Here is a 16,948-nt window from a genome sequence, read left to right on the forward strand (position 1 = left end):
TGGACCACAGAGGGTTAAATTTGAAAACGGTTTAAAAAAAAACATCCCCATTCTAAAATGTCATGTGACAATCTGATTCATGAAGAGTGATGATGTCACAAGGACATGTGATGATGTCACAAGCACATGCCTTTGAGCCTTTGAAGTTTTTCTATAAATAGGGGTCAGGAGCAGCAAGTTTTAGTCAGTTTGTTCGCAGCCTTCAAACGTTCGACCAGAGCTATATTTGAAAGTATTTGTAAACCTCTGTAACATCACGCTCCAAAGCCCTGTGACGTTTCTGTGTTCTGTGACGTTGTCCCAAAGAAAGACCTTTAAATGCGATAAATAGCCTAAACGTTTTCGTTTATGACTAGTTTACCGTGTTATGACTGTGAACAGGGGGGAAGTCGCGCAAGAGAAATGTCGACCAAAACAATTGCAAGTAAGCCAAAGTCAGTTCCTAAAAGTCAACCCGCAGGTGTTTCCACCACCATCAGACCCTCCACTTCTGTAAGACCTCCATTAAGAATAACTGATGCAAAGAAAACCGCTCGGGTGGGAAAAACTCAGAATGGAAGACCGGCAGCTGTGAAACAGCCCCCGAAGAGGGATATGAAAAAGAATGTGGACAGTAAACTGGTCAGCTTAATTACAAATGAAATTGTATACAGTGGAGCGACTGTGTCATTTGATGACATCGCAGGGCAGGATCTGGCAAAGCAAGCACTTCAAGAAATTGTCATCCTTCCTGCCTTAAGACCTGATCTCTTTACTGGTCTGAGAGCTCCTGCACGTGGCTTGCTTTTATTTGGCCCACCAGGAAATGGGAAGACCATGCTCGCCAAAGCAGTTGCTGCAGAGTCTAATGCAACATTCTTCAACATCAGTGCTGCTAGTTTGACCTCCAAATATGTGGGAGAAGGCGAGAAGCTCGTACGAGCACTCTTTGCAGTTGCAAGAGAGAGACAGCCCTCAGTAATCTTCATCGATGAAGTGGACGGCTTGCTCTGTCAAAGGAGGGAGGGGGAGCACGACGCCTCTCGCCGTTTAAAAACTGAGTTCCTCATTGAGTTTGACGGGTTGCAGTCAGGAAAGGATGACAGAGTACTTGTAATGGGAGCAACGAACAGGCCCCAGGAGCTCGATGAAGCAATATTAAGGCGCTTTGCAAAAAGAGTATATGTGACCTTACCCGATGAGAAGACAAGATTTACGCTGCTGAAAAATCTTTTGGGAACGCACGGGAGTCCACTGAGCCAAGACGAACTGTCCTGTCTTGCAAAAGTGACTGAAGGATATTCAGGGAGCGATTTGACAGCATTAGCCAAAGATGCTGCACTTGGCCCAATAAGAGAGTTGGCACCAGAACAAGTCCGTGTTATAGCTGCTGCTGAGGTGCGCAACATTAAGATGAAAGACTTTGAGGATTCTCTGAAGCAAATCAAACCAACTGTTAGTCCAGCAACTCTTAACATGTACACCAAATAGAACAAAGATTTTGGTGGTCCTTCTTCAATAAATCCAAATCCAGTCAGGCTGGATGAAACAGAGTGCAAAAATAAAGAGCTTCTTCAAGAGAAAGAGCAACAGGAAAAAGAAAAAAAACGTATTCTCCAGGACTTGGAGAGAAGAAATCTACAACTGAACAAATTAATACAATGAAGGACAGAACACCTGAACTGGAAGGAGAAGTATTGGAAAAACGATGTTCAAAGATGCAGCGTAGGATCAATGAAATGGCGAAAAAACACTCAGAGGTCATTAATGAGATGTTGTTGAACTCAGACAACTTGAAGTGTGAAAACGCTGAAATGCTTGCACAAAAGCAGCAACAAGAGAAAATAAATGAAGACCTGCAGCGTAAGCTTCAAGAAATCACAAGAAGAAATGAGCAGTTAGAAAAGATGCACAAGGAAAAACAACAGCAAAATACAGACAAGTGCAATCTATTAAAAGAAATGGAGCAAAGATGCCAGAAACTTGAGAAGGAAGTTGAAGAAACAACCGATCAGTTGAGAACCCTCATCCTAGAGAAAAAAGTGGTCGTGGAAAAGCTCATGGAAAAGAAGAAAAAACGTTTCCGCTTCTTCTGGAGGAGGGACACTCCTGCTTTTTCTACTCTTTCTATTTTTTCTACTGCTGACGTCACCTCGTCTCCCTCCACCTCTGTTCCATCTTAATTTTCACCTCTCCTCTCCCCTTCTCTCCTAACACTTCTTCCCTCTCTCCTTCATCTTTTTTCACCCCAACCAGTCCCGGCAGTTGACTGCCCCTCGTGAGCCTGGTTCTGCCGGAAGTTTCTGCCCGTTTAAAGGCAGTTTTTCTTCCCCACTGTCGCCTAGTGCTTGCTCAGAGGGGATTGTTGGGGTTTTCTCTTTTCTTTTTTTTCCCCTTCTTATTACCATTTTCCTTTATTTACCGATTTGTTTTGTTTACTTTTCTTTTACGTTGTTTCTTTATTTACTTGTTTAACTTTTTTTCAACTTATGTAATAAACTAATAAACCAATTGAATTTATCCTCTGCGTATTTTACATCTAATCTTTAAAGAATATTTCCAAAACATTTTCAAACATCACGATCTGTCTTTTGTTTGCTTGTTAAAACCCCGTAAATGGTGAAGTAAAAACCCTGTGATATGGTTTAAAACATCAAAATAGACTAAACAACTAGTCTAAAACTAAGAGACACAGGATAAAGTTGGTGTGAAGGTTTCAGTCTGTGAATGAATCTAAGCACCATCACCTTAACTTTAAATTCATCTCTGTTACCCTCTTTGTGACTGAACTCTGACCGTGAGCACCACAGCCACTGCGCACCAGTCACACACACTTTAAATCCATCACAGTAAACCAGTTAGTTTACCTCAGTTTGTTTTGCAGCACATTTCACAACATGCAAAAGCATAATGTGCCATGTACAGACTCAAAATCTGATTTAAAAACATGAGGACTGACCTGTAAGCTTTACATTTACAGTTTATCACATACCACTGAGCAGTTCTTACCTGTAATTCTAAGCCCTCTTCTTCCTTTTCTGGTTTAAAACATCAAATTAGACTAAACAACTAGTCTAAAACCAAGAGACACTTAAATATTAAGTTAAACCTCTGGGGTTGCCGGACGCGCCGGCGCGTCAAAATCACATGACCAATTTAAGACGACACAGCTACAAGATGCAGCGATTCAGAGGCTGTATCCCAATTCAGGGTCTGCAGCCTTAAAGGCCGCATTTTAAGGCCGATTACGTCACCATGCCAGTCTCCTATTGCCAGAGGCTGAAGTGTGTGTGCAGTCACCAGGTGATAATCTGATATCGTCTACTTCCCCACTGATGTTAAGTAATATGAAAAAAATAATGAATCCCACCTTAGGCCGAATGTGTGACTCTCTTCGTAGTGGAAGAGAGAATGAATCTTCCCATCCGAATTCACGGCAATCAGTCTGTCAATCAAATCCTGTGGAGTAAAATGAGAGGCTTTGAACAAGAATGCACCGGATAGGGTGCAAAACGAAAACTGTGTGGAAATTTACAATGGGTAAGGTGGAGAACGTATATCAGTCTCAGTGTGAGAGGGTTTATTTGAATGCGTTTGAAGTAAAACAAATGGGTGGGTGGTGTTTGGAGGCCAAATAAAAAGTGCAAACATGCCCTCAGATGGATGACAAAAAAAAACTGCAGTGTGTGGAAAAGAAGAAGAAGAAAAACACTTACAGGTATGGAGGTTGGCATCTCCCTCAGGGTGTATTCGCTTTTGTTGGCCAAAGACTGTCGGCCCAGCAGTTGCCACACCGACTGGGAAGAGGAGAGGAGGTTGACCAAGTACAGGAAGGACTGAAGAGGAAAGTAAATACAGCAGCTGTTAGAGAGAAAAAATGTATTTGCTTTTAAAGACCATTGTGAATGCATTTGTGCACGTCATGGATTGATCAAATCCTAACACATAATAATAATATAACACTATTCAACTACAAACACTACCGATAATATGACAAATAATATCTGTAGTATTCAAAGCAAAACAAAATGTAAAAAGAATTTATGATTGCAAAGATAAAACATGGTTTACCACACTCTCAAAACTGAATAAGACATATATTCTGAGCAGAGTGGTTGAGCAGAAACCTATTGCAGCCTGAAGAATATTAAACTACAGGAAAGCTCCCTGCATTTTTCACTGGGTCTGGTAGAACAGGGAAAACATATCATCAAAAGCATCAAAGGAAAAAAAGAGAGACACTTGCACAAACGAGCTACAACTTAGATTATATTAAACAGCTTCAAAGAAACGTAAAGAAAAAAACAAGATACGATGGATTTTTTTTTCTAAAATAGAAATATCTATACTTTCATGTGTCTTCTGATGTTTCTGTGCATGTGTGAACTTATCTTCATATGTACTACCAAACCTCCTACTGTACTTAGCACAGATTAAAGCAAAGACTCGAGTTAATTCACCAAAGTGCTGGTGTGTGTATATTTAGTTTTCCTTTGACCTCAGCATATATGTATAACCCACTGATAAGGCAGACTTTAAAGTCGCCTGTGGCAGGACACAGTTTACACATCACTGGCTGTCCGTATTCACTTGGCTAGTCTCTCTGAGAGAGATGACTTGGCTGCTGTCAGAGGCCAAGCATCAGACACACACAGACAGGCTCACGCTGGAGCTTGTTGAAGCTTTCCTGAGAGAAATTCTGCCAAAAACATAACTAAAAATGCAGTCTTATGAAAGTAAGGCTTATTTGCCCAGACACCCATAAACCAATCAGCAAAAAGCCTTTCTTGTTAACAAAATCACTATTGCCAGTTTCTTAAATATGAATATTCACAAGTGAATTTTCTACATGGCTGCTGGTATCACAGCAACACATGGACCACTATTCTGAGTCCTGGGTTAATAATAATTGGAATCAATTTAATTTTAATCAATTTAAACACCTTTGTAACCAGTGAGCTAAAAACATGATGGAAAAGCAAAACTTCTAAGAGATCTGTGTCTGTACTATTATGTAGATATCTAAAAATTGGGGCATTGTGGGCTCCAGGAAGTTTCTCCTTCTCCCTCTCTCTCTCACACACACACGCACGCACATACATACAATACCTTAATGCAACTCCTATCTGTGGGGTCAATGGGAGTTGGTTTGGGACGGACCACTCTGATGTCGTCACTGCTGCACTCAAGAACAGACCATAGCTCTAGTACCAGGGCCCGAATAAAGCCTGAGACAGAACACGGAGAAATTTGTTGTACCAAACATTTATTTGAAATAGCAGCAACTAAAATTATTAACAGTGCTTTAATAAATAAACGACTGACTTTGTTATTGTGTGCAATCTTTTAAAGAAATCTGTCTTTGCATTGCTGGCACCGTTTTGATTGGAGGATTTGAATCTCAGGAAGGAAGGAATTTATAATGCCACTCCCTTTGATCCCATTTAATCTCTTCCCTGTTGCACTTTGGCCTGTCAGTAACTACATTTGAATTTTGCAGCTCAAGCTTGCACATAAAGGCTGGATAAAAACGTTAATGCAATCAAAATGTACGCAGCCCTCGCTGGAAAACTGGGGATACAGTACAGTACATAAATGATGAAGCAAAGACAAAACATTAGTGTCATGGAAGAAGAAATAGTCAGTGCATCACGGGAAGCTCCCAGCAATAAAACCTGCATTTGTATTGACACATAAACCTTAATTTGTGAGCAATTTTCAGTGTATTTCAGTTAAATTAACGAGACAAATATAACAAAAGGGATTTTATACTTAGAAGAAGAATATGAAATTGAAATATTAAACTAAGAAAACTATAAATACTGCAGTTCTAGAGTTACAGATATACAATTAAGCTTTGCATATCAGTGCTGTATAACCCAGGGAATGTACTTTTTTTTTTTTTATAATTGAATAGTAATGGAAATCATGAACTGTTTTTCAGAGGTCATAGATCAAATGAGCAGTAGAGTTTTTCTCACAGAATGGTTCTTTCACATAGAAAGCAGTGTGTGCTGCAGGTTTAGCAAATGGCCCATCATTTGTAAGCTCTGTCTGGACTATATCACTTTTTGAGGTCATCCTTCTTTCTGTCAGTCTGCCTTTTTATCGATGGCACAAACATATGTCACATCATGGAACACATGAGTGCTCCACAGCCAGCGCTGCTCAACACAGCAGGGAACTGTTCTTGCGTGGGTAAAGTCATAGGAGAGAATAGGTTTCAGAACGCAGCGGTGCTGTTATAAGCGAAGGGCTGATAAGTAATCAGACTTCTTTTCCCATAACCAGTTGAGTCGCCCCTTCTAGCCAATAGAAAGAATGCAGGATTAAAATATTTGTTCACTAGCTTCATTTTTTGACCTCTTTTGACAAGAGTACGGTATTTCCTGGAGCCTTTTGCATATGGATAAACCTAGTATCAGTATACAACTGATATGTGAATCCATTTATCAAAAAAGAACGCCTCTTCTTACTCTTTCTTACCCAAACAAAAACGGTTTGACAAATACATTTCTCCCTAAGCTGCCTTAAGTCTCCTTTATACCGACAACACAAAAACAACAACAACAACTTATAATATAAGCCTTAAGCATCACAGCTGACAAGTGTTTGTTGTGTCCAAATAACTGCAATAGTACCTGAACTGTGCAGAGCCACAACTCCCGGAGCAGTTGCTGCCACCTGTGTCACCATCACCCCGTAGCCAAACTTCTCGCAGCTGCTCACCTACAGAAAACACACAGAAATCTCATACCCCTAGAAATATTTCAGCCTTTCACTATCACAGTTTTTGGTTATCAGGTAAAAAATGAATGAGAGTTTGGAAAAAGGATGGAAAAGGTTTAGGTCAAATGTAGTACTAATGTATCATAAAGGGAGATGTGTAAGTAAATCTGGGATTCTGGAAAGGCACAACATAATGTAGTTAAACATGCTGTGGAGAATTTAAATTGTAAATTGATATTGGAGTGTGCAGGCCCTTCATTAATTACAACACAATGCCACAACTAAAAATAGACAAAATATAATTACATTCCATAATTAAAGTGTAATGCCAAACTAGAGAAGCAATTACAATGGTGCGTAAACAATGGCAGTAAATTAAGCCCACGGGGGATCAGCTAAGGTTTGCAGCAAGCCTGAGTGTTTGTGTGTTTACAATTTGAATCTTAGACTCAGACCCTGTGACAAGGTCTGTGAAAACCACGTTTTTATGCCTGAAATACTACAGTACTACACTCCCACCAGATGAGCTCATGCAGCCTGTCACGAACCGGGACATACAACCATGACAAAACAGGAGATGCACACACAATTTATTGTGTTATTAATTTAGATCAACTGTGCTAATATAGTATACCAAAATGAAAACAATAACTCAAATTTCAGATATTTGAGGTTGTGCTGAAAATAATGGTGCCAAATAAGGCAAGAAAAACATATTTTAAAGGTGAAATATAGAGGTAAAATCAAAAATAGTCAAGAACGGCCAATTATACCCTGGACCACAGAGGGTTAAATTTGAAAACGGTTTAAAAAAAAACATCCCCATTCTAAAATGTCATGTGACAATCTGATTCATGAAGAGTGATGATGTCACAAGGACATGTGATGATGTCACAAGGACATGTGATGATGTCACAAGCACATGCCTTTGAGCCTTTGAAGTTTTTCTATAAATAGGGGTCAGGAGCAGCAAGTTTTAGTCAGTTTGTTCGCAGCCTTCAAACGTTCGACCAGAGCTATATTTGAAAGTATTTGTAAACCTCTGTAACATCACGCTCCAAAGCCCTGTGACGTTTCTGTGTTCTGTGACGTTGTCCCAAAGAAAGACCTTTAAATGCGATAAATAGCCTAAACGTTTTCGTTTATGACTAGTTTACCGTGTTATGACTGTGAACAGGGGGGAAGTCGCGCAAGAGAAATGTCGACCAAAACAATTGCAAGTAAGCCAAAGTCAGTTCCTAAAAGTCAACCCGCAGGTGTTTCCACCACCATCAGACCCTCCACTTCTGTAAGACCTCCATTAAGAATAACTGATGCAAAGAAAACCGCTCGGGTGGGAAAAACTCAGAATGGAAGACCGGCAGCTGTGAAACAGCCCCCGAAGAGGGATATGAAAAAGAATGTGGACAGTAAACTGGTCAGCTTAATTACAAATGAAATTGTATACAGTGGAGCGACTGTGTCATTTGATGACATCGCAGGGCAGGATCTGGCAAAGCAAGCACTTCAAGAAATTGTCATCCTTCCTGCCTTAAGACCTGATCTCTTTACTGGTCTGAGAGCTCCTGCACGTGGCTTGCTTTTATTTGGCCCACCAGGAAATGGGAAGACCATGCTCGCCAAAGCAGTTGCTGCAGAGTCTAATGCAACATTCTTCAACATCAGTGCTGCTAGTTTGACCTCCAAATATGTGGGAGAAGGCGAGAAGCTCGTACGAGCACTCTTTGCAGTTGCAAGAGAGAGACAGCCCTCAGTAATCTTCATCGATGAAGTGGACGGCTTGCTCTGTCAAAGGAGGGAGGGGGAGCACGACGCCTCTCGCCGTTTAAAAACTGAGTTCCTCATTGAGTTTGACGGGTTGCAGTCAGGAAAGGATGACAGAGTACTTGTAATGGGAGCAACGAACAGGCCCCAGGAGCTCGATGAAGCAATATTAAGGCGCTTTGCAAAAAGAGTATATGTGACCTTACCCGATGAGAAGACAAGATTTACGCTGCTGAAAAATCTTTTGGGAACGCACGGGAGTCCACTGAGCCAAGACGAACTGTCCTGTCTTGCAAAAGTGACTGAAGGATATTCAGGGAGCGATTTGACAGCATTAGCCAAAGATGCTGCACTTGGCCCAATAAGAGAGTTGGCACCAGAACAAGTCCGTGTTATAGCTGCTGCTGAGGTGCGCAACATTAAGATAAAAGACTTTGAGGATTCTCTGAAGCAAATCAAACCAACTGTTAGTCCAGCAACTCTTAACATGTACACCAAATAGAACAAAGATTTTGGTGGTCCTTCTTCAATAAATCCAAATCCAGTCAGGCTGGATGAAACAGAGTGCAAAAATAAAGAGCTTCTTCAAGAGAAAGAGCAACAGGAAAAAGAAAAAAAACGTATTCTCCAGGACTTGGAGAGAAGAAATCTACAACTGAACAAATTAATACAATGAAGGACAGAACACCTGAACTGGAAGGAGAAGTATTGGAAAAACGATGTTCAAAGATGCAGCGTAGGATCAATGAAATGGCGAAAAAACACTCAGAGGTCATTAATGAGATGTTGTTGAACTCAGACAACTTGAAGTGTGAAAACGCTGAAATGCTTGCACAAAAGCAGCAACAAGAGAAAATAAATGAAGACCTGCAGCGTAAGCTTCAAGAAATCACAAGAAGAAATGAGCAGTTAGAAAAGATGCACAAGGAAAAACAACAGCAAAATACAGACAAGTGCAATCTATTAAAAGAAATGGAGCAAAGATGCCAGAAACTTGAGAAGGAAGTTGAAGAAACAACCGATCAGTTGAGAACCCTCATCCTAGAGAAAAAAGTGGTCGTGGAAAAGCTCATGGAAAAGAAGAAAAAACGTTTCCGCTTCTTCTGGAGGAGGGACACTCCTGCTTTTTCTACTCTTTCTATTTTTTCTACTGCTGACGTCACCTCGTCTCCCTCCACCTCTGTTCCATCTTAATTTTCACCTCTCCTCTCCCCTTCTCTCCTAACACTTCTTCCCTCTCTCCTTCATCTTTTTTCACCCCAACCAGTCCCGGCAGTTGACTGCCCCTCGTGAGCCTGGTTCTGCCGGAAGTTTCTGCCCGTTTAAAGGCAGTTTTTCTTCCCCACTGTCGCCTAGTGCTTGCTCAGAGGGGATTGTTGGGGTTTTCTCTTTTCTTTTTTTTCCCCTTCTTATTACCATTTTCCTTTATTTACCGATTTGTTTTGTTTACTTTTCTTTTACGTTGTTTCTTTATTTACTTGTTTAACTTTTTTTCAACTTATGTAATAAACTAATAAACCAATTGAATTTATCCTCTGCGTATTTTACATCTAATCTTTAAAGAATATTTCCAAAACATTTTCAAACATCACGATCTGTCTTTTGTTTGCTTGTTAAAACCCCGTAAATGGTGAAGTAAAAACCCTGTGATATGGTTTAAAACATCAAAATAGACTAAACAACTAGTCTAAAACTAAGAGACACAGGATAAAGTTGGTGTGAAGGTTTCAGTCTGTGAATGAATCTAAGCACCATCACCTTAACTTTAAATTCATCTCTGTTACCCTCTTTGTGACTGAACTCTGACCGTGAGCACCACAGCCACTGCGCACCAGTCACACGCACTTTAAATCCATCACAGTAAACCAGTTAGTTTACCTCAGTTTGTTTTGCAGCACATTTCACAACATGCAAAAGCATAATGTGCCATGTACAGACTCAAAATCTGATTTAAAAACATGAGGACTGACCTGTAAGCTTTACATTTACAGTTTATCACATACCACTGAGGTTCTTACCTGTAATTCTAAGCCCTCTTCTTCCTTTTCTGGTTTAAAACATCAAATTAGACTAAACAACTAGTCTAAAACCAAGAGACACTTAAATATTAAGTTAAACCTCTGGGGTTGCCGGACGCGCCGGCGCGTCAAAATCACATGACCAATTTAAGACGACACAGCTACAAGATGCAGCGATTCAGAGGCTGTATCCCAATTCAGGGTCTGCAGCCTTAAAGGCCGCATTTTAAGGCCGATTACGTCACCATGCCAGTCTCCTATTGCCAGAGGCTGAAGTGTGTGTGCAGTCACCAGGTGATAATCTGATATCGTCTACTTCCCCACTGATGTTAAGTAATATGAAAAAAATAATGAATCCCACCTTAGGCCGAATGTGTGACTCTCTTCGTAGTGGAAGAGAGAATGAATCTTCCCATCCGAATTCACGGCAATCAGTCTGTCAATCAAATCCTGTGGAGTAAAATGAGAGGCTTTGAACAAGAATGCACCGGATAGGGTGCAAAACGAAAACTGTGTGGAAATTTACAATGGGTAAGGTGGAGAACGTATATCAGTCTCAGTGTGAGAGGGTTTATTTGAATGCGTTTGAAGTAAAACAAATGGGTGGGTGGTGTTTGGAGGCCAAATAAAAAGTGCAAACATGCCCTCAGATGGATGACAAAAAAAACCTGCAGTGTGTGGAAAAGAAGAAGAAGAAAAACACTTACAGGTATGGAGGTTGGCATCTCCCTCAGGGTGTATTCGCTTTTGTTGGCCAAAGACTGTCGGCCCAGCAGTTGCCACACCGACTGGGAAGAGGAGAGGAGGTTGACCAAGTACAGGAAGGACTGAAGAGGAAAGTAAATACAGCAGCTGTTAGAGAGAAAAAATGTATTTGCTTTTAAAGACCATTGTGAATGCATTTGTGCACGTCATGGATTGATCAAATCCTAACACATAATAATAATATAACACTATTCAACTACAAACACTACCGATAATATGACAAATAATATCTGTAGTATTCAAAGCAAAACAAAATGTAAAAAGAATTTATGATTGCAAAGATAAAACATGGTTTACCACACTCTCAAAACTGAATAAGACATATATTCTGAGCAGAGTGGTTGAGCAGAAACCTATTGCAGCCTGAAGAATATTAAACTACAGGAAAGCTCCCTGCATTTTTCACTGGGTCTGGTAGAACAGGGAAAATATATCATCAAAAGCATCAAAGGAAAAAAAGAGAGACACTTGCACAAACGAGCTACAACTTAGATTATATTAAACAGCTTCAAAGAAACGTAAAGAAAAAAACAAGATACGATGGATTTTTTTTTCTAAAATAGAAATATCTATACTTTCATGTGTCTTCTGATGTTTCTGTGCATGTGTGAACTTATCTTCATATGTACTACCAAACCTCCTACTGTACTTAGCACAGATTAAAGCAAAGACTCGAGTTAATTCACCAAAGTGCTGGTGTGTGTATATTTAGTTTTCCTTTGACCTCAGCATATATGTATAACCCACTGATAAGGCAGACTTTAAAGTCGCCTGTGGCAGGACACAGTTTACACATCACTGGCTGTCCGTATTCACTTGGCTAGTCTCTCTGAGAGAGATGACTTGGCTGCTGTCAGAGGCCAAGCATCAGACACACACAGACAGGCTCACGCTGGAGCTTGTTGAAGCTTTCCTGAGAGAAATTCTGCCAAAAACATAACTAAAAATGCAGTCTTATGAAAGTAAGGCTTATTTGCCCAGACACCCATAAACCAATCAGCAAAAAGCCTTTCTTGTTAACAAAATCACTATTGCCAGTTTCTTAAATATGAATATTCACAAGTGAATTTTCTACATGGCTGCTGGTATCACAGCAACACATGGACCACTATTCTGAGTCCTGGGTTAATAATAATTGGAATCAATTTAATTTTAATCAATTTAAACACCTTTGTAACCAGTGAGCTAAAAACATGATGGAAAAGCAAAACTTCTAAGAGATCTGTGTCTGTACTATTATGTAGATATCTAAAAATTGGGGCATTGTGGGCTCCAGGAAGTTTCTCCTTCTCCCTCTCTCTCACACACACACGCACGCACATACATACAATACCTTAATGCAACTCCTATCTGTGGGGTCAATGGGAGTTGGTTTGGGACGGACCACTCTGATGTCGTCACTGCTGCACTCAAGAACAGACCATAGCTCTAGTACCAGGGCCCGAATAAAGCCTGAGACAGAACACGGAGAAATTTGTTGTACCAAACATTTATTTGAAATAGCAGCAACTAAAATTATTAACAGTGCTTTAATAAATAAACGACTGACTTTGTTATTGTGTGCAATCCTTTAAAGAAATCTGTCTTTGCATTGCTGGCACCGTTTTGATTGGAGGATTTGAATCTCAGGAAGGAAGGAATTTATAATGCCACTCCCTTTGATCCCATTTAATCTCTTCCCTGTTGCACTTTGGCCTGTCAGTAACTACATTTGAATTTTGCAGCTCAAGCTTGCACATAAAGGCTGGATAAAAACGTTAATGCAATCAAAATGTACGCAGCCCTCGCTGGAAAACTGGGGATACAGTACAGTACATAAATGATGAAGCAAAGACAAAACATTAGTGTCATGGAAGAAGAAATAGTCAGTGCATCACGGGAAGCTCCCAGCAATAAAACCTGCATTTGTATTGACACATAAACCTTAATTTGTGAGCAATTTTCAGTGTATTTCAGTTAAATTAACGAGACAAATATAACAAAAGGGATTTTATACTTAGAAGAAGAATATGAAATTGAAATATTAAACTAAGAAAACTATAAATACTGCAGTTCTAGAGTTACAGATATACAATTAAGCTTTGCATATCAGTGCTGTATAACCCAGGGAATGTACTTTTTTTTTTTTTATAATTGAATAGTAATGGAAATCATGAACTGTTTTTCAGAGGTCATAGATCAAATGAGCAGTAGAGTTTTTCTCACAGAATGGTTCTTTCACATAGAAAGCAGTGTGTGCTGCAGGTTTAGCAAATGGCCCATCATTTGTATCTCCAGTGTCTGTTGAAGTGTACAGTATCTGTGTGTGTGCATGACCGTCGGTGCTCTCTGCTCACTCGGGTTCAGAGGTACAGGGAGGAGGCTCAGCAGGAGTAGAGGCAGCTGCTTCATCACAAACATGCCAGGTGCAGGCGGTAAAGGCCCTTTCTGTTTCCTCTCAACCCTCCTGCCAAAGCCATAGAACTCTGCCGAGGTGAACCAGACAACACAATATAGACATTTTTCCCTGTTCCTACATGGAAACACAAGATCAAACGGGCATTTTTTTTTGGCATAAATATGTATATCATATCGGACTCAGTTTGTTCCTGTTATTGTTTTTGCACTGTACTTGTCATCCATTCCAGTGAAACGATGCAGAAGGTTGTAGGTTGTGCAATAGTGCCATCTAGAGGTGAAGTAACATCACACTGCCCGTGCTCTTGTCTCGTCACGGTGTTTGCGTGTTTCTCCCTCTCTGCACACTCAGCGTTATATTCACAATATGTGGAAAATATATTGATATTGAATGTTCAAATATGAGGATATGTATAATGTATAGGTTGACTTTGCTCTACCTACACTTCTGGCAGAGCAGCAGTTGCAATGCGAACACATAATTAAACGGTGTATTTATAGGAACAGATTTCTTGCCTATGGCAGACAAAGTGATTTTAAACGTGTAAAAGGTTTCATTCACAGATGATTTATTACTATCACACCCTGGAGACTTTATAAAGAGCACTGCTGCAAAAGCAGCCTAAACAAACTTGTACAGTAGGTCACGCTGGTTTAGTTTTTCATCAAAATGCTTTTTTTCTTTTACTATTATTTTTGAAAACGTTACAGCACTGGTGGACATTTCCTACCAAATAAGAACTAGACACTACTGTTATGTAGTGGTTAATTGGAAAACTGTTTTATCACGAATTTCTTATTTAGAAATAATTAAAATTTTATTTGATGTTTTTTTTTTTTTTGGATGGATACTGTTATTGCAGTGATGCTGTAATTAAACTGTCTTCACCCCAGTAGAATAATTGCATGACTCCATCACTGAAGTGGAGGGTTTGTTTTGGAGGGGAAACGCACAGTGTCTCTTTAGTAGCATGGTGGTTGGATCCCACATTTGTTTCTTATGTAACATTGTAAATAGCTGCTAAGACAGCATATCTATTGGACAAGCACATATTATACATACTTTGCACGTGCAATATTTAAACATGTAGGCTAGAGAATGACTTTCAGTTGTATTATTTATTAGACGAATACTAATTATCACTGTAAATATGAAAATCTGTACAAAACATCAAAGCATTAAGAATACTTGCAATAAAAAGAAATTTTCTAAATGGTGCTGTTTGTCTTATTATGCAGTAGACTTGAGATCTCAGTAGTTATTAGTTCAAGATCAGGACACAGTGTTTAAGGGATTGTACATTTCAAAATATAATTTACTTTGAAGCGATCTGATCCTATGCCATGACATTTAAAACATTAACATAATGCTCACTTAAATTGAAAAAAAATCTTTCACTTTGTGATTTTTAAAAAAGCAAATAGAATGCATTTATCAAACACTTTTAGTTGATGTTTGTTATGGAGTAGTGGCAGAAATCTTTAGCCATTCCTCGTTGCCTCAGGAGCAATGATTTTATTGAACATGTGCAAACATAAATGGAAATATACGTAAAATAGAGTTTATAACAATATAACAAGCTTGAAAGTCAATATTTGGCATTGTAACTGTTATTCTTCAGTTCTAGTTTTCTTGTCATTTCCACAGGAACAGTTTTCCAGGCTTCTTGAAGGATATTCAGAGCACGTCTTTGGGTGTTGTCCGCCTTTTGTTCCGTTCTCGTGTCACAATGATCCCACACTGCTTCAGTAATATTGAGGTCTGGGCTCTGGGGAGGCCAAGCCATGACTGATGCTGTTCTATTGTATGTTTTTCTATCCAGGTATGCTTTTACTGTACTGACAGTATTTTGGGGATCATTGCTATCCTGAAAAATGATGCATTTGCCAATCACATGCTTTCCCAATGGCATTACATTGTGGATTAAAATCCATTGTTACTTTTCTATATTCAAGATTCCATCAATCAAGAGTTTCCCATCCTTAAGAATAGCTTCTTCTTCTTCTAACAATTTCTGACAAGGGTTCAGCAAACGGTAGATGAATCAGCTGAAGGGCTAGATGCACCTTTCAGGTCCTGTGTTGGGTCTTAACTCGATTTTCCCCTCTTATTTCTTAAGGACATGACTTTCAGATATTGTTAATTTGCTGTAGAGGGTGTGTGTGGTTGAAAGGCAAGGCCTGAAGAGGAAATGAGGGTTAGGTGAGAGGAATGGTGGAAACATTGGGGTAAAACTTGGATTCACTTATTATTAATTATTAAACACTTATTATTAATGGAGCAGTAAAACTGAGAAAAAAATCATCAAACTTTTACTCCTACTGACAAAATTAATCAAAAGCATTTTTAATTATGAACATTAAAAGTACTATTGAATGGGAAAAATCACATCTATCTGGATTTCTTTGCTTGTTGATTTCCAAACTAATATAAGTATTTTTCTGTACCTTTGCACTGATTTAACTGCTTTAACTGAATTTATCCTGCCAATGCTTTTTTGCATGTGCCCTTTGCTGCTAGAAATCAGATCATCTTTTTCATATAAATCTATGTACAAAAAAATACATAGATAGCTTTTAAAGCTGGAATCGGTCTTTGACTTTGCCTTTATTCTTCATTGCTGTATTACCTTTCCTCCTTCTGACCTTACTCTTTATGGCCACTTTTAGCATAAATATAGCATCTGGTTTAGCAAACCTTATAAAGGGAAAATCGATCTGAGGAATGGGAACAAAGCAAAAGTCATCATGAACGTGTCAGTTGAGGCTGTTAATCAGTGGGATACTGCAGGTCACCCTGCTTAAAAGCTGTCCCAATCCCTCTTTACGTGAAGCCTTTGCTTTTATTATATACTTCATATAACATATCATATTTATTTCTAACCACCATGACACCACAAGAGGGAAGCATTAGGCACTGAGATGGTGAAACTGCAACTGATAAAAATGCAGTTCATACATATAATGCAGCAAGCTAATCGATCTGTTGAAATTCACAAACACTTCTGCAGAGTAGATACATTCATTTCATTTTGTAGAATAAAAATATAATTTCCTGCCTTGTTTAGTATCACTATAATAGAAGGACACCGGCGCTAACAGTAAAAGTAAAAGTAAAAGCTATTGATACCAATTATTTTTATACTATATCCTCACTTCACAGTGAGAACCAAAATCTGTTTCTTCTTTCTTTTGTACTAAACATGTTCTCACACTCTGGAGCCATTTTGGTGCAAAGTCAGCAAATTTTATAATTTATAAATTTTTCAATTTTATATTTTATATTCCCCTTGCCA

General features: G+C 39.2%; 1 pseudogene; it reads left to right on the forward strand.

Annotated features, from left to right (window-relative positions):
• Positions 1 to 543: 543 nt before the first annotated feature.
• LOC146654906 (uncharacterized) lies at positions 544 to 16,457 on the forward strand (annotated as a pseudogene).
• Positions 16,458 to 16,948: the final 491 nt, after the last annotated feature.

This window comes from Rhamphochromis longiceps, linkage group LG14 (genome assembly GCF_057381845.1).
Source record: "Rhamphochromis longiceps isolate RC_006_pf linkage group LG14, R_longiceps_female_GT1.1, whole genome shotgun sequence".
Taxonomy (NCBI): Eukaryota; Metazoa; Chordata; class Actinopteri; order Cichliformes; family Cichlidae; genus Rhamphochromis; species Rhamphochromis longiceps.